Source organism: Sapajus apella, unplaced genomic scaffold, assembly GCF_009761245.1.
Source record: "Sapajus apella isolate SASKATOON/1434 unplaced genomic scaffold, GSC_monkey_1.0 scaffold39, whole genome shotgun sequence".
In the NCBI taxonomy this organism is placed as follows: domain Eukaryota; kingdom Metazoa; phylum Chordata; class Mammalia; order Primates; family Cebidae; genus Sapajus; species Sapajus apella.
In genome coordinates, this window is record NW_022436979.1 from 21,833,367 (window position 1) to 21,853,010 (window position 19,644).

The following is a 19,644-nucleotide window of genomic DNA, read 5'->3' on the forward strand; positions in this document are numbered from 1 at the left end:
GCCAAATAGAATGATAAATATATGGGGGTATTTTTACAATACGTATGGCTTGGTATGCAGGCCGGCTGTCTAATAGTACTTCAGTGCAGATGTATTAAAGTATATTTATGAATATGTTGCATATCATTGCAGGACAGAGATTCATTTCCTTGTTATAGATGCCACTGCTTTCATTTTATGAGTGCATTTCATCAGTTTGCTGCCATTTCCTTGAAATTAGCAAACGAATCTTCTTATTTTTAATTGATAAATTGCAGTTTTACCTGAGTATACTTGCTGAGAGATGTCTTAACAAAATGAATATGTGAGTTTGAGTTCAGATTGTAGATAAATATTTCAGTGTGCATCAGAAGATGAACAGCACTGAAGGTGATATAGCAATTTTTGTTCAAGTAAATCAACTTTGAAAGATAATAACATTCAAAACAATTGATCTTCTTAGAGTAACATTTTAAATCGTAGTTACAATATGATTTTTTTGAAGGAGAAATTGAAGGATTGGGTTTTTTACTTTATCCTTGCAAATACAGGTGTGTTTCCTTGGGCACAATAGATGAATTCTTATATAGCTGTTTCTGTCCCAGTAAATTATTCCTAGGTAAATTCCTGAAGGAAGAGTGCTAATTATAGGAATCCAGTGATGTATTGTTTTGTTAATATAGAACATAGCTGAAGTCTTGTTAAATGTGGCTTTTTGCTTTAAAATTGCTTTTAAGGTGGATTTGAATTGAGTACTTTTTTCATGTATAATGTTGATGGTTTGTATTAGTGAAAAACCTCAGCCAAATGACGTACAGGACGTGGGAAACACAAATTGCCTGAAGTCCTCCATTTGCCTCCAAGAGCAGCACTGTATACATTAATAGCTTATGCAGGGCCAGTGGTTAGCATATGTACATTTTACAAGCAGTTTTACCTAACTTCTAGGCATTGATACTAAAAGCAATATTTAGAAAAATAAATAGAAATTGTAAGCTTTGCCTGCTTAAACACGTAAATGAAGAAGTCGAAAATAAGTGTGTGCTCAAGGCAGGGAATTGCACATAGGAAATTGGAATAGGGCTTTTAATAATGAAAGTACTTTTTATTCAATTTCAAAACGTTATCATAAATATTCATACACATAAGAAAAAATATACAATATGAACCAAAAATGTGTTACAAATGTGTTCTTTCATGTGTGATGATAAATCCGCAGATGTATGCATTTTATTGAACTTGTCTGCTTTGTTTACTCATGTGTCTTTCTATTTTCATTGTGAGATATTGTTTACATTTTATTGCATTAAACTTTTTGAAATATACTGACATCACAGAGACACATAGATGCACATAAAGAAGTATCACTAAAAGACAACAATAAATAAAGAGTACTAAACATATAGGAATCATCCAAAATGAGTCAGGAAAATGGAAACAGAACAAAAAATAAATGGGACAGAAAGAAAACATCTTCTGAGATGGTAGCCTTACACCGATACTCATTGGCACATTAACTAAAATACGCTGAGCACGGCACGTAAAAAGAAGAAATCATTATTGTGAACAAAAATTAATCCAGGGATTGATGAATTAACAGCAATATGCTGTTTACATAAACACACCTGAAATGTCAAGAAAGACGCTGGTGGAATGTTCATGAAAAGAACCCGAGAGACCGGGAAAGCAGTCAGCATGAAGAAACCGGTGTGGCAGCATTGCTCTGAAAAGGCAGACTTCCAGACAATCAGTAAGCCAAAAATAAAGACAAAAGTTTCAAGACCGTAAACGTACCATTAAACAGGCAGCAAAAACAATATTAAATGCACCTAATAACAGCGTTTCAAAAAATTGTGACGTAAAAACTGGCAGAAATGAGGAGAGAAATGGGCAAACAGAGATTTTAATCCCTCTCTTTTAGTAACTGATAGAAAAACCGAGAAAAATGTAAGTAATAATGTGGAAGAGTTAATCAACTCTACCAATCAAACCGACCTAACTGACATTTCTAGAACATTGTAACTTCAGAATACACATTTTTCAGGTGAACATGGAACTTTCATCTTGATAGTCCCATGATATATTAGTTTGATCAATAAATCAAAACTTAACCTTTATAGAATCAAAATCATTAACAGTATTAAAACATATCAAAAATAAATGAAACAGCTAGAAAATCCCCAAATACTTCGAAATTAAACAAGAAATTTCTGAATTACTTAGGTCATAGAAGAAAAGCAAGAGAAATTAAAACATTTTATATTGAATTATTTTGAAACAAATATTAGAAGAGAAGTCTAAATAATCATCTCAGCTTATAATTACAAAGCTACAAAATTAAGAGCCAATTAAACCCAGGAGGTCGAACAAAGGATCCGATAAAAATGAAAGTAGAAATAAATAACATAGAAAAACTGACAGTGGAGAAAATCAGCAGAGACAAATCTAATGCTTTGAAAAGACTGATAAAACTGAAGAACAGTTAACAAGATTGATCAAGCAATAAAATAAAATAAGTTTCCAGTATGAGGGATGAAAGAAGGGAGGTCACACAAATACCAAAATCCTCAGGCCAATTAATTCAACAGATTAGATGAAATGGAAAAAAAAAAAAAATCTTTTTTAGGACACAAGTCACTGAGATGGACTCACCAAGATATAGGAAAAAAAAAAAAAAAACGTGTGTGTTGGATTCATAATTTTAAAAAGGTATTAAAGGCTCATTGGTAAATTCTATCAAATATTTTGTGAAGAAATAATACCAATCTTACAAACTCTATCGGAATATAGTGAAGGAAGAAAAAAATTCATAACTTGCCTAATAAAAGTACCACATAATTGATATTAAAATCTGACAAAGTTCTTAAAAGGAAGGGAATTTACAAACAATATTCTATCTGTCATAAATATAGACTGAAAATCTTAAAAAATATGTGAGAAACTAGAATCCAGCAATAGGTCAAAAGCACTATTCCAGGATCTAAGATTGGTTAAACACTCAAAAATCTATCAGTTATTCACCACATTAACATAATAAAGGAAAAAGCATATTACTTTTTTCAAAAGATGCAGAAAAATAAATTTTCTAAAATTACTAAGCATTTAAGTTTTAAATACCATGCAGAACACTAGGAATAAACGGGAAATTTCTTCATGTGATAGAGGACATCTAACAAAACCCTAAAATTATCATACAAAATTATCATAGTAAAATATGTACAATTAAAATGTATACAACTTACTATATGTAAGTTAAACCCCCAAAATATAAGTAGTTAAATGTTTTAATGTTTTGTGTGTACCTGAGGTGTGTTCAGGACTTGTTTCGTGGGAGCTGTTTTATACACCTGTTAGGTTAGGCTCATTAATGTGTCTCTGAAATCACTTTTAATAATTTTTAATACTTTTAATAAGTTTTTTGAGTGATAAATATATGATTTAACGGGAGATGCTTTGCGTCTTCTAATTTTATTTTAGAATTTTCTGACTGTAATTCTGCCAATATTTGCTTTATTTATTTTAAGGCGAGTTATTAAATGCATTGAAGTTGATTATGAAAGTGACCATACGATTTCCTTCCTAAATTCACGCCGTTATGATATGCTGTGGCAAGTCCTTCCATCCACGGAGACTCAGAGTCTTGGTCTACCTCTTGACTTCAGCCTTGTGCCTCGTTTTGACAGGAGGGATATTAGGAAACATGAAAATGGCAGAAACCTTAAATTCCAAGTGTTTTGGTTTTCCCGGTTCTAGCTGCTCTTGGGATTCCTGTTAACACTTAACGCGAGGAGGCCGTGGACAGATTGCTGGCTCCTGAGAGACAGGTGACCCTGTCCCTCTAATCACACAAGCTGAAAATAACCCACTGAATTGTGAGCTACGTATGTGATTGTTTTAAGTCACAAAGTTCTGGGTGTTTGTTACATAGCAACATTTTCCGATATGAAGAAATGAATTTAAAATTGTAATAACCTCCTTTTCAATGGACAGTTTCCTAATTATGTAATGTCCTCCCTTCACGCTACGCTCACCCCATGTTAATAGAGCTACCGTGCTTTATTTCGGTCAGTATTTGTGTGGCTCATCTTTCACCACAACGTTTTTAGTCTTTCTCTTTTTCCTTAGTGCATTTCTTCTGAAAATACATACGTTTTTGACAATTTTGTTACATTTAATCACAGAAGATGACTTCAGTCCTGTGAATTAGATGTTGGTCGACATCCACTGTGGTACTTCATTTTTTCCTTTGCTTCCATCTCTTTGTATTCTTTCTATTTGTTATGTTTTCTATATCGTTTTTCTCTTCACCGTATTTTTTTTCCTTGAATTCATTTTAAATTTAACTTGATTTAGAAGTCACGTAGAAAAACTCTATTTTTTTTTGTGCTGTGCTTTTAAGTTTTATCTATAAGCATGTTTCAAAAATCTAAAATTATTGTTATCCTGTGTACATCTTCCTCCTGAAAATGTACACACCTTAGAATGCTTTTGGCTCTAGTCACCCACAAAAGCTTATATTTTATTCTTACCCTGATTTTACACACTTATATATTTTATTCTGGAAATTAAATATTTTTAACATAGTATATGAAGAATAGTCTTTTAAGTTTACCCATGTTTACCCATTTCTTTGCCTATTCCTTTATGAATCTCAGGTATTGCTTTTGAATTTATTTTTCCTCTCTTGGAATATATATTTGGAAGTTGCTTTTAATAAGTTCTGTTATAGTTAACTTTCACAATTCTAATTTATCTGAAACTTTATTTTCCTCTTGAAATTTTGTTCTGTAAAGATAGCTTGAATAAATATGAATGTGTAAGTTTTAAGTTGTATGTATATATTTTTACTGCCTTCTGGCATAGGATGTTTGCTATTGAACTTCTCTGTCAATTTAATTTTTGTCTGTTTATTTTTTAAATAGGTGATTACTTTCTGACTAATACTCTTTCTTCATTATTATTATTTTCTATTTAACAGAGTTAAATGTTAACATTTCCACAAAAGGCGCAAAAGCAATGGTAGGAAATTTTGGCAACTAAGCATAGACCATAATATTTATACCAAACTGCACTAGTAGTCATTATATCATTCACCACTGCACACAAGCAGTAATATATTTTGGCCAGATACGGTGGATCACGCCTGTAATTCTAGCACTTTGGGAGGCCGAGGCATGTGGATGGCCTCAGGTCAGGGGTTCAAGACCAGCCTGGCCAACTCGGTGAAACCCCGTCTCTGCTAAAAATACAAAAATAAGCTGGGCATGGTAGCATGTGCCAGTAATCCCAGCTACTCGGGAGGCTGAGGCAGGAGAATTCCTTGAACCCAGGAGGTGGAAGTTGCAGTGAGCTGAGATCGTGCCATTGCACTCCAGCCTGGGCAACAAGAGACATGAGCAAGACTTCGTCTAAGGAAAAAAAAAAAAAAAAGACAGTTTTACTGGATGATATACTTGATGAAACAGTGAAAATTATTAATTTTATTGAATCTCAACCCTCAAGTATATGACTTTTTAAATAATATTTTTACATGTAACAACATAAAATCTTATTATACTTTTTAAATGCACTGGGATTCTCTTCAGTAATTTTTAAGAGAATAAATAAACCTTAACACCAATAAGTTTGAGCACTTCTTAGATGAATCTAAATTAGATGCAATTTAGACAATTTTATTTTTATTCTGTCTTCATCTATTTACCTCCCTGTACTCAGGTCTGTATAATTTTCTCAATTTTTTTTTTTGGATCACTAATTCTCTCTTTAGTTGTTTCTCATTTTTTCCTTAATCTTCTCATTGAATTTTAAATGCCAATCACTTTTTCATAAAAAGGCATTTTAGATTCTGTGTCTCATATTTCCACTGTATGAAGTCTTTAGTGTTATAACTCTGATAGGCTGTAGTCCCTCATACATTATTATTATTTGACTGTTAAATACTGCCCGTCCAAACTTAATTCCTAGGAAGTCTGAGGAGCCTGGGTTAGGAATGGTATCTAATAATGATATTCCTTTACTCCTGACAGAGCCCAAGAAGGGTTAGTCAACTGGGAGCACTGTAAGTTAATGTTTATACGTAGATGCGATTTCCCTGATTATACACAAAATGTAAATTCAAACCCCATATTGTATGAGGAAAGGACTACCAATTTTCAGTGGAAAATTTACTATTATTTTTAGAAATCACATGGCATGTACGAAGGCAAACTGTTTTCTGGGTTGATACCGTTTACAGCAGGGGTCCCAGGGACTGGCTGCCATTTTTTTGTCAAAAGCAACCGGTTTTGAGGAAGACAGCTTTTCAATGGGGGATGGTTTTCAGGATGAAACCGTCCCACTTCAGATCATCAGGCATTAATTAGGTTCTCACAGGAGCACGCAACCTAGATCCCTCACAGGTGCAGTTCACAGTGGGGCTCGGGCACCCATGGGAATCTGATGCCACCACTAATCTGAGCAGAGCTCGGGCAGTAATGCTCACTTGCCTGCTGCTCACCTCCTGCTGCGGGGCCCGGCTCCTCACAGACCGTGGGTGGGTGCTGGTCAGCAGCCCAGGGGTTGGGGACCCCTGAATTAGAGGACAATTTTCAGGCTAACAACAGTTACTGAGGTTAGGGCTCCATTGGGTGTCCTGAATTTGTGCAGCATTTAGAGATTTAGTCTCCTGTCTGCCAGGGTCTCATTTCCATCAGAGCTCTCTGTTCCTGCCAAAGGCGTTCGCATCCAGGACAGCCCAATCTCGGTATTTATTTACCACTCTGGGACCAGCTTTCTCTTTTGGGAGTAGGGAGGCCCTTCGGGATGTCCCTTACCTTCCTGTAAACTCAGCAATGCATTTAAAATTTACTATCGTAGTGCATCCTGCGTCTATATGTTTTATACCAGAAAGGAGTTTCAGAATACCTACCTTGCCACTCTGATGGAAATAAATCTATACGCCTTGATACTTAGGTGTTTTCTGAAGTAATGTAGGTATGTTACTAGTTTTGTCCTTGCGTTTTGTGCCCTTATATTAGAGAAATTTTATATAATTAAATTTATGTTAAATAATATAAGAAATATTATTTGTGATATCAAATAATACAAATATTTGAGAAATATTATATAAGGCCCTGAAAGCAAGGATGTTGTGAAGTGTGTGTCTTTTGCTGCATTGGAAAATTTTAATCAAACTAACAGTTAACCAAGATGATCTCATTTACAAAGTTATTTCACTTGAGTTAGGCAAACTTGAAAGCTTCCTGGTTTCAGGCAACCAGAGAAGAAAATTACTATTTGAGGAATTTGGGCCCCAGGAAACATGATTCACTGTGTACCTGCTTTATAGGAAAAATAAATTTATATTGCTGTAAACAAAACCAATATAATTTTCAAGACTCCCTCATTTTCTGAAGCATTCCATTTCTAAGTCTTCTCTGAGTCATCTGGCTCATCAGAACAAAACAAACATTGAGGCTCTCGCCTACTGTATTTTAAACTAAGTGATAGGTTGGAAATTACAGTGCTGACAGGCCTGATGGGATTAGAATGCTGACACACGATAATCCCACTGTTTCTTTTAGCCCATTCGGTGCATGTGGCTTGATGTAAGCAGCGTGATATCACCTGCCTCCCTCTGCATGCCCATTAAAAAATGCAAATAAATCCTGGCTTACTTTGACTTTAATGGTTATGGTGTCTGCTTTTTGTATTCTCTACTATCTGAGCATTCCTCTAATTCCGTTCAAAGTCTGGCCTTCTAAAAACTTTAACTTTCTAGAATGAAACATATATATCTATACATGCATATTACACAGCTAGAGTGTTTGTCTCGCTTTCAGTTGATGAGCATGGCCCATCTACTGCCTGCCTTGATTACTTTAAGAAGTAACGAAGTAATCCAAAGTCAGAATATCCCTTTTACAATACTGCTTGCAGAAGCAAACCCTGGAAGTTTGGAATTATCTAATGAAGTTTGATGAACCAGAAAAGTTTGTATTTTTTTTTTTTCGGATGTGAGGTCTTCCTTCCTCACCCAGCCTGGAGAGCAGTGCTATGATCATAGCTCCTTGCAACCTTGAAATGCTGGGTTCAAGCGATCTTCCCACCTCAGCTGCCCAAGTAGCTAGGAGTACTGGTGTGCATCACATGTGGGTATTCTTGTGGGGTTTTTTTGTTGTTTTTTATTTTTATTTTTTTTTAGAGATGGGATTTTGCTTTTGCCCAGGCTTGTCTCAAATTCCTGGCCTCAAGCAGTCCTCATGAGTCTCCCAAGTCACTGGGATTACAAGCATGAGCCACTATTCCTTGCCTTGAAGTTTTGTTTTTAATATTATAGTTCCAATGAAATTTGGTGTGTCTGAAAAATTAGAGCTTTTTAATATACAAACAACAAACAAAATATATGGAATAATTTGGGCGACTGAAATGAAAAGATTCACTCCAATAGTTAAATATTTAGATTTTATATTTAACCTAGTTTACAGACAGATCAAAGATGTTTTTCATAATGGAACACAATGTGCCATATTATGTAATTGTTTGACTAGGAGGTTGGTTCTACTTAATGTCATATATTTATGTTTACATATGACAAGACTCCTTGATTACAAGGATAAAATACCTAGGAAGCCACTTCTGACCCTCCATGAGCAGAAATATTTCCCCTTAGTCTCCTCAGGACTCTGAGCTGGCAGGTATAGAGACCTTTTGGGACCTTCTGGCACCTTCTTGTGGACTCAATAATGCATTTTAATGTTTATCGTTGTAATTTACCTGGTGTCTGGGGATGTTTTATGCTAGGAGGGCATTTCAGAATCCGTGTTTTGTCATTCTGATGGAAATGCAGTCTGGACCACACCATGTCTAGGTATTTTTCTGAAATAATTTCTAAATGCAATTTAAGGGCACACACACAGTGATTAAACTATGCATGATACTTTATCTATTCTGAGGGCTTGGAGTTTGGTTCCTTACATGATCAGACAAGCCATTACATAGAGCTCAGATAGCCCAGAAAATGTTCTGATGATTCTGCAGTGTTGATTCAGGAAGGTATGCCCCTATGGGACTGTTATAGGCTGAATTGTACTCCCCAGATTCACACGTTAGGGGCCTAATCCCCAGTGTGAGTGCATTTGAAGGCAGGGCCTTTAGGGGGATCATTATGTTAAATGAGTCCGCAAAGACTGAGCCGTAATTCAGTAGGCCTGTTGTCCTAATAGGAAGAGAGACTCTAGCAAAGAGTGTGCGCACAGAGAAAATGCCCTGTGAGAAGGCGGCCACCTGCAAGCCAAGGAGAACATCTCGGGAGCCCAGCGCCTGCGGGCCTTGATCTCGGATGCCCAGCCTCAGAACCGCGAGAATGTCCGCTGTTTGAACCACTCCACCCAGTCTGTGGTGTTTTTTTTTTTTTATGATAACCCCAGTCAACTAATAAAGGGGTGCTCTAAAACAAATAAATATGATGCACAAAAGCTATTTTCCAATCATTTATCTCATCGTTTCTTAACCTATGTGGCATAAATAGCATAGATGTTCATGGACTTGATTTCATTACTAAATGATGGTAGATAGAAAATTCTTACTATAATCCACTGTGCTCCACTGCGCTTTATTATTAATATTATTTAAGGCAGGGTCTCACTCTGTCGCCCAGGCTGGACCAGGCTGGATGGATCGCAGAGATGTGATCTTGGCTCACTGCAACCTCCACCTCCCTGGCCCAAGGGATTCTCCTGTCTCAGCCTCCTGAGTAGCTGGGATTACATGCACCCACCAACAGGCCTGGCTAATTTTTTGTATTTTAGTAGAGACAGGGTTTCACCTTGTTGCCCTGGCTGATCTCCAACTCCTGAGCTCAGGTGATCCCTCGGCCTCGGCCTCCCACAGTGCTAGGATTACAGGCGTGAGCCTCTGGACCTGGCCCAATGTGCTTTATTGATGAGGAAGAATTTAGTGGTTACATTTAAAAGTAATAATAATGACAATAGTAATAACTATATATAATAAGTATTCATTAACATAGTGTAACTCTATAAGATTTGGCCTACTATAATAACCAGCATTTGATAAGTATTTTTAATGCCAAACCCTGTTCTCATTTCATGCCTTTCTTTTTATTTTATTTTATTTTTTATTGGACTTTAGGTTCTGGGATACATGTGCAGATCATGCAGGATTGTTGCATAGGTATACACATGGCAAGGTGGTTTGCTCCTCCATCCCCCCATCACCTATATCTGGCATTTCTCCCCATGTTAACTCTCCCCAGCCTCCCCACCCCTGGCTGTCCCTCCCCTAGCCCCCACAACAGACTCCAGTGTGTGATGCTCCCCTCCCTGTGTCCATGTGTTCTCACTGTTCAATGTTCTTATCCTCTTTACCAATGAGCAAATTGAAGTTCAGAGATACTAACTAACTTGCAAATGGTCAGAAAGCTAATAATCACCTAGGACTCCAGCATGTTCTTAGGAACTACTTGGGAGAGTAACCCATGGGGGAATGTCATTCATCATGCATTTCAAGGTAGAATAAAAATTATGCACAAACATGGACTGGGTCCAAGCCTGTATTTAGCAGATGACTAAGCTATGTGCCAAGAAAGTTAGAGACATACATTCAAAATTAGACATCTAGTTACAATTAGAATCAGAACGAAAACCCAGATTGACTGAACAAGTATCAAAATCTCGTTCTGCTGCACTGTGAAAAATTATACATTTTAAAAATGCCATTAAAATAAAAATTACATGTGATAATGAAATACGTGAGATTTAATCAAAACAAAATAAAATGACACAAATAATAATTTCTCATTCACCTTATTTCCAATCTTAATATAATTACTTTTCATACAATTATAAGAACATTTACGTTTTTAAGAATATTTTATACCATTTATGTTTATGTTTAAAAAACTTAGTCAGTGGAGAGGTGGTGTTGATGTGAGGCTTAAAAGCAAGTTCCGAAACAAATATTAAATAAATTAATACATTAACTTTTCCATAAAGGTCTCAAAAAAAGAGAGCATTTTGTTTATTAAAATACAAATTTTCAAATTCATTTTTAGATTTTCATTTGAAAATTTAAATCTCTTCATATATCATACACAGAATTTAGGACTGGAGGCATGAGACTGTAAACTTAGTTATTAAGGCCATTGGGCAGCTTCTAAATTATGGTTGGTTTGTTTTTTCTGATTTAATCTTATAATTGTCTCATGTGTTCTTCACTCCGTTATCTGACTCACATAGAGATTAGAGAAAATAGTCTTAGAAAATCAGTATAGTTAGAATCATCAAGAAGAAAAATCCTGTGGGTCAATTCTAAATTAGAGAGCCTTGACGGAATGTTTTTATCTTATTTTAAAGGTCAAATTCAAAAAGAAAAGACTTTGACAGAAACAGGCTTTGCTTTTTCCTGCTGTTGAAAAAAGTTTACTAGATGTGTAACGGTTCCCACATCATAGAATTTTTTTTTTTTTTTTTTTTTTTTTTTGAGACGGAGTTTCCCTCGTTACCCAGGCTGGAGTGCAATGGTGCGATCTCGGCTCGCCGCAACCTCCGCCTCCTGGGTTCAGGCAATTCTCCTGCCTCAGCCTCCCAAGTAGCTGAGATTACAGGCGTGCGCCACCATGCCCAGCTAATTTTTGTATTTTTAGTAGAGACGGGGTTTCACCATGTTGACCAGGATGGTCTCGATCTCTTGACCTCATGATCCACCCGCCTCGGCCTCCCAAAGTGCTGGGATTACAAGCTTGAGCCACCGCGCCCGGCCTGCTTATTAGACAAATGTGAAGTCAGCATCCACCACGCCTGGGGCCAGTGCACCTAGGAGCGCATGTGGACCCTCTCAGCAGCTCTGCAGAGCATCAAGCAGAACAATTGCATTCATTCATTTTTACACACAGTCAATGAAGTGGTAAAGTTTACTAAATCATACCTAAAAAGCATATTCAGTTATATTGCCTTCATACAATGTCCTTCATATGGTATGCAAAATAAGTAAAATGCTATTTTACTTATTGATAACGGTGAAGTAAGTCTTTACTTTTACATATAGGCACATTAATTTCTTAAAACATAACTTTCACATGCATAAATGCACATCTAATTAAAGCCATTCAGTAAAACATTACTAGAATAAGGTGAAAAATAGCATTGGAATGGTATTGGTAAAATGTAAATTACATATAAAATATGTACATATTAAAATATTACATACAAAATATAAATTATATAAACAAAAGAAAGTTATATTTAAAAATTTTTCAAGCAATGTGTTTTTTTGCTTTACCTGGGAATTTTTATATTGATATGGAAACAGTGATTAGGTGAAGCAAAAAAACATGGTCTTTGACTTTATATTTTGTATATTCAAATTTTCGAATATATTACTGAAAACATGGATTATCACAAAATACAGCTGCTATAATTGCATTATTAAAGTGTCCTGAATTCTCAGGCAACAAATGGCCAATTCATCAGGCACTAAAATAACAGTCCAAAAAATCTGACTCTGCAATCATCACCCAAACGACATAAGAGTTGGCTTGACCTTGTGTCAATGGCTCAGGGCTTGTCTTTTCTAAGAGCAAACACTAAATGTAACTACATCAAGTCAACACTCTGTACATCAAAGTCAAGAGGTAGATTTGACCAACAACTCAAATTTTAGCATTTTAAGAAGTGATGACTTAAAAGCATTGAAAACTGAATCATTCCTACTTGTGAGGTTGTTAAATTAGGATTTTTCTTGCCTTGTAGTTGTGAATTTAAAGATAACATACTACTAATTAGTTTTATGTGAGATGGTTTGGTTCTGAGGAAATAAAAAAATCTTAATATAATTAATCTAGATTTCATTTAACACTACCAAAAAATTCAATTAATATTTATTTTTAAAAAACTTTCCCTTTCAGAGAAAAACCATGTAAGGACAAGAGCAGTTCTTATAAAATGCAGGGTCACAGGGGTTGAGAAGAATAAGGAGTTGTGAACGTTGAATTTTGGTTAAAGAGATAAGATGCTTCACATACAGCTGTTGTGTAAAAAAGGATATTTAAGTGCCTGTTATTCTTTGACTGTCCGTCATTTACTGAAAATGGATTTTTTTAAACCAGTTAATTAAGTTCTGATTTATGAATGCTAATTGTTTTAGAAAGATGTCATGTGTGAAAATAAAATACTTGAAAAGCAAAGGTGGGATTTCTTTTAAAACTTTATTTCAATATTAAGTAAATTCAGCTTTACATGAACACCCACTTGGCTAGATAGATAAAGCGATTGGCCAGGCACGGTGGCTCATCCCTGTAATCCCAGCACTTTGGGAGGTCGAGGTGGGCAGATCACGAGGTCAGGAGTTTGAGACCAGCCTAACCAACATGGTGAAACCCTGTCTCTATTAAATTACAAAATAAATTAGCCAAGCATGGTGGCCAGTGCCTGTAATCCCAGCTACTAAGGAGGCTAAGGCAGGAGAATTGCATGAACTTGGGAGGCGGAGGTCAGGTGAGCCGAGATTGCACCTCTGCTCTCCAGCCTGGTGATAGAGCAAGACTCCATCTGAAGGAAAAAATAAAGATAAAGCGATCACTAGTCAGAAAGAACATAGAAAACATGAAAGAATTATCTAAGGATGAAAAATTCTATGTATATATTCTTAAAATTTCAAACGATTTTAGTTATATAATTCCTCTTGGAATTCCAAATTGTGAGTCATTTCTTCTGAGGATAGTAGAATTATATTTTGAAAATTACTCAGCTTTGATATGCAGTATAGCTATGCCATATCCTGGTTTGCTTAAGTTATTATCTTTCCTGTTTATTTATTTACTTTTCTGGGGATGGCAGGACAGCCATTCTTCCCAGATCATCATTGGAACTAACATCACATAATCTCAACCATTAACTGTTGTCATCCACAGCTTATCTCTTTCGGCTTCTCCACAAGCCCTTTCCCAAGTGTAAGTTGTGATTTTTCTCCTGTGATCATACCTATGACGCCTCTCCCCACCCTCACCCCTCCCACATTGCACTTGCATGCAAGCCCTTGGGATCAAAAAGGCCCTTTGCTTTCACCATGTAACCCGTCGTCTCTCCTGGCTTGGCCAGGTCTCATTTCCCGCAAGGTGGGTTCACAGGTATCTAGAGTTTATTTATGATCTTGAAGAAGATCTTCTAAGTTGTTTTATTCCAAACCTGCCTCATTAATAATTGTGAAATTACAAATTGGTTAGATTTGAAATCGTTGTAGAAAATTATGTAATCAAGCCATTATGAAAAGACTACCTTAAGTAGACGTTGTCCCTTCCATAGATGGGAGGCACCAATCTGCAATCCCCAGGCACCCAGAAAGAGATGCCTGGGGATTGCGGAATGTGGATGCCTTGTGGATGGTGTTAACTGGGACTGACTCAAGCTTGCCTGACAAACTGTTTTACAAAAAACTTAAATCACTTCCATGACATCGCCTCGTTTAGGTGCTATTTTTAGTACATGCGTAATACAATTTGCCTGAAGGTTTTAGAGCAAAGTGGGGAGGATCGCCTTGTGGCATGCTAAGATCTTGGAGATCATGAGTAAATATTGGATAGCACGATCAAGCTGGCAAACACCGACAACAACCGTAATTTCCTCATTAGAATTCCCGTAGGTGGGCAGGTCAATCATGGCCATTTAATTCCTCACACCTGTGCATCTTCAGAGTTTGGCTCAATAGCAAATTTAAAACAAAACAAGCTTCATTCCCAGAAAAACACAATTCTTGAAATGATGAGTGACAAATCCTACAAAGGAAAGTGCTGTCTCGTGGTGTTCTTATTTTTTTTTTTCTAAGAGAGATTCATGTTTATTGTAGGTAGGCGTGCCTGTCTTCACATACTGATGAGATCTCAGGTGCAGTGTCATTGAGCTTGAGAAAGCAAAGCTTGCAAAATGAAGAAAAGCAGTTAAGTAAAACTGCTGCAGATTGCAGCCACCTGCTCTTGGCCCGGATTAGTAAGGGCTGGAAGTCCATTGCCACGTTCTTAGAAAACAGATCGACCACCACTCTTGCTCTCACAGAATACTGATGGGTGAAATGGCTCTTAAATTAACTCGAATTTCACTGTCAATAGTTACTTATGAGGGAATGATCGGGGGACAGTCTATTCTGAGAGATGTGGTGGGGCTATTGTTCGTGAAACCACTCAGACGATAAGTAGGGTTACAAACCACGTTGAAACCGACCTAAGAGTCCCACAGAGAGTTCTTTATGATAAACATAGAAATTGACGTTTTCTGGTTTTAAAGCCTGAAGCTTACATTGCTTTTGTCTGAGTTTCTTTTTCTGGAAATGACCTTCAGGCAGCTCCAAAAAAGTATCAAATAACTAAAACCAGATCACCACCCCAGACAATAGATGCTACCCCTCTTTCACCATCATCACATCCTTGCCACTCCCTAGTTCCTCTTTTCTTACACATTGTTACATTTCTGCTCTGCTCTCAAAACCCCTAGTTTTAGTCCCTCGGGGAGATGGATTTGAAACTGAGCTCCCATCTCCTGGGCTAGTGCACCCAACTAGAGCCTTCTCCTTTGGCAATGCTCATCTCAATGACTGCCTGTCTGTGTAGGGAGCAGCAGGACCTGGGCAGAACCCCTAGTGTTTTGGTAATAACATCATAAACTAGCTGCTTAGTTAAGAAATGTGTGCTGAAAACATTTTAACCATATATTACATATGATAGGAGGTATTATTGCTAGACTATACACTCTCTGAAGGTAGAAATTTTACTGTTTTGTTCACTGCTGTATCCGTAGAATGGGAAAAGCCTTCCTCCTGGTAAATATTTGTAGAATAACTGAATATATGTACTCAGAGCTTATACAATTACTTATAATTATCTGCTTTTATTCATATTATCGAATGTCTAAGTAGCTTTGTACTCAGTAGTTCATGGATTTCAAAATAATATTGCCTGTCATGTGCCAGGTATTTTTACATACAACACATTATTTCACATTCATACAGGGTCTATTTTCTTATTTTATAAATAAACCAATGAGACTCAAAGGTTGTTTAGCTAGTAAGCATTGGATTCAGGTTTTGAGTGGCTCGATGGTATTGATATGATTTAGATATCACATATATTCTAGCTTCCACTTTTATTCTACTGCGTTTTGGTCACCTCTTTAAATAAAGGTGTGTGTCTACAGCTGTGTTTATCAAACTATATGGATGTTCCCCTATTTTGTGCCAATTATTTGTTCATTTATAATGTACACCCACTGACTCTCAGAAGGAAGGAGAAGCCGGGTGCTCCTTACTCTGGAGGCTTCCTCTAAGCCTTCATGGCCTGGCTTGGTCTGAAACGTGAGAGGTGGAGCAGCAGAAGGACAGAGGCGCAGCAGGTGCGTGGCTCGGACCCACATAATGCGACAGGAGGGAAGCCAGCCGAACAAAGGCGCACGTCAGGGAGCAGCGTATGGAGACGCAGTAGGGGAGGAAACACACCCAAACACACACAAACACATCAACAGTTGTGAAGTTACAAATATGTTAAATTTGAAAAGAGGAACTAGAAATTTTTGTAGAAAAATACTGTAATCAAGCCATTGTGAAAAGGTACCTTAAGTGAACATTGTCTCTTTCTCTTCTATAAAAGTGTGTGAGTTAAAGAAAAACCTGACTTTTTCTGTGGCAAAACTGGGTAGAGTTTTTTTCATTCACTGTAGAAAGGGAATACACTCAGTTCTAAAGGTAATTCCTAGTCCACATTCAGGGTACTACGTTAGGCATGCATGGGTGGAAACGAAGAGATTGTTGTTGCTGCTGTTTTTAGGAGATTACATTCATTCTACTTTTATTTCAAGAAAAGTACAGCAAGGGCTCATATTATTTCATCTACACAGCATTTTACAAGTACAAATATTACACCACAACTGCACATACACTAATATGAATTTCTTGAAATATTTTTTCAGGGTAATATCAGTTTTTATTCACATACTTTTGTATTTTATTACATGAATACATATTTTTGCAAAACCCGTATTAAAGAAGTTTGGAGTGTTTATAAAAATGTATATTTAAAAAATTAATGAGTAATTATTGTTAACCCTTGGCATACTGTGGGCTTCCAAGGAATGCAGGATAAATATAAACATGCATGCATATGCACGTGCATGGTACAACTTTCTTTTTTTTTTAATTCCCAACTTCTTTTTACATTCAGGGGTACACATGCAGGATGTGCAAGTTTGTTTCATAGGTAAAAGGCGCCATAATGCTTTGCTGCACAGATAATCCCATCACCCAGGTATCAAGTCCAGCATCCATTGGCTATTCTTCTTACTCGTATTCCTCCTCCCACCGCCCACTACGGGTCCCAGTGTGTGTGGTCGCCCCTCACCGTGTGTTCTCATCATTCAGCTCCCACTGATATGTGAGCACATGCAGTATTTGCATTTTTGTTCCTGCATTCGTTTCCTAAGGAAAATGATCATCAGTTTTATCCAGGTCCTTGCAAAGGACATGGTCTAGCTCCTTTTCAAGGCTGCATAGTATCCCATGGTGTATATGTACCACATTTTCCTTATCTAGTTTGTCATTGATGGGCATTTGGGTCGGTTCCATGTCTTTGCTATTGTAAACAGTGCTGCAATGAACGTACACATACGTGTGTCTTTATCATAGTACAATTTATAATCCTTTGTATATATGCCTAGTAATAGGATTGCTGCGTCGAATGGTATTTCTGCCTCTAGGTCTTTAAGGAATCACCACACTCTTCCACAGTGGTTGAAGTAATTTACACTCCTACAAACAGTGTAAAAGCATTCTTTTTTCTCTACAACGTCGTCAGAATCTGTTGTTTTTTGACTTTTTGGTAATAACCATCATGACTGTTGTTAGATGGTATCTCATTGCGGTTTGGTTTGCATTTCTCTAATAATCAGTGATGTTGAGCTTTTTAAATTTTTTTTTTTTGGCTGTATGTAGGTATTTTTTTGAGAAGTATCTTTTCATTTTTTTTTTTTTGCCCACTTTTTAATGGGGTTGTTTGTTTTTTCTTGTAAATTTGTTTAAGTTCCTGATGGGCTGATGGGCTTCCCTTTGTAGGTAACCTGGTCTTTCTCTCTGGCTGCCCTTAACATTTTTTCTTTCACTTCAACCTTGAAGAATCTCATGATTATGTGTCTAGGGGATGATCTGCTCATGGGATATCTTAATGGGGTTCTCTGCATTTCCTGAATTTGAATGTTGGCCTGTCTTGCTAGGTCGAGGAATTTCTCCTGGGTGATATCCTGAAATATTTTTTTCATATCGGTTCCAATCTCCCTGTCTCTTTCAGGCATGCCTATCAGCCATAGTCTGGATCTCCTCACATAATCCCACATTTCCCGGAGGCTTTGTTCATTTCTTTTCATCTTTCTTTCTCTATTCTGCTCTGTCTGTCTTATTTTGGAAAGACAGTCTTCATGTTCTGAGATTCTTGTCTCCGTCTGGTCTCTTCTGTTATCATTATGTGTGATTGCATTGTGAAGTTCTTGCCCTGTGTTTCCAGCTGTCCCAGGTCGCTTGTGTTTCTCTCTGTACTGGTTGTTTGGCTGTTGGCGGCGCTGTTTTATCGCGATTCTTACCTTCCTTGCATTGTGTTACAATGGGCTCCTTTAGCTCAGCAATATTTGTGTTTTCTTCTACATTCTGAAGCCTAGTTCTATCATTTCGGCCATCTCAGCCTCAGCTCGGTTCTGAACCCTTGCCGGAGAGGTGTTGCGGTCATTTGGAAGAAAGGGGACACTGGATGTTTTGGTTTTCAGCATGTTCGCACTGATTCACTCTCATCCGTGGGCGTATCTACCCTTGATCTTTGAGACTGCTGACCTTTGGGTGGGGTTTTTGTTGTTGTTTTTCTTTGGCTAGTCCGGCCACTCTCCCATAGGGGCTGGTGGTCTGCCCCAGGCCCCAGTCACCTCAAATTTTTCAGTACTTGGAGGTATCACCAGCCAAGCCTGCAAAACAGCGAACATGGCAACCTCCCCATTTCTCTGGAAGCTCCGTCCCTGAGGGTACTGACCTGTTGTGGGTCCGAATGTACCTGTACGAGGTGGCTGGAGACCCTGGTTGAGAGGTCTCAGTCAGATCGGAGGAACAGTATGAGGCACCCACTCAGAGACGCAGTCTGGCCACGCTCCGGTAGAGCAGCTGTGCTGTGTTGGGGATCCTTTTAGCCTTCAATTGCTTTGGGTTTTCCAAGGCCTATAGGCTGGCCTGGCTAAGATGCCCAGGTGATATAGGAGTTAAGAAGAAATTATTTAGGCAAATAGTGAGGGTGAGGAAGTCTTCAGGAAACTCTTCCTTTTAGTGAAAAGCAGCCTCGAAATCATTTTCTTTTCTAATGAAGAGCAGCATGGAAAATCAAGCTGGAAGCTCGCATGGGTGACTGCTGGCAGCTGTGCCAGTAGGAAGAGGCCACCTGTGAGCTGGGCATATCCAACCTGGCAGCTCCATTCTCTCCATTCTTTGTCAACCATGAGCACAGTAAGAAACAGACAACAAGGTAGAGACCCTATTTGCATAATAAAACATTAGGGTAGGGTGGCCAGCGTCCTGGCCCACTGTGTAAATGTCACACCTGGTCCAACCAATGCTTGGGCCCTATGTAAATCAGAGACTGCCTCCTCAGGCCTGTCTGTAAAA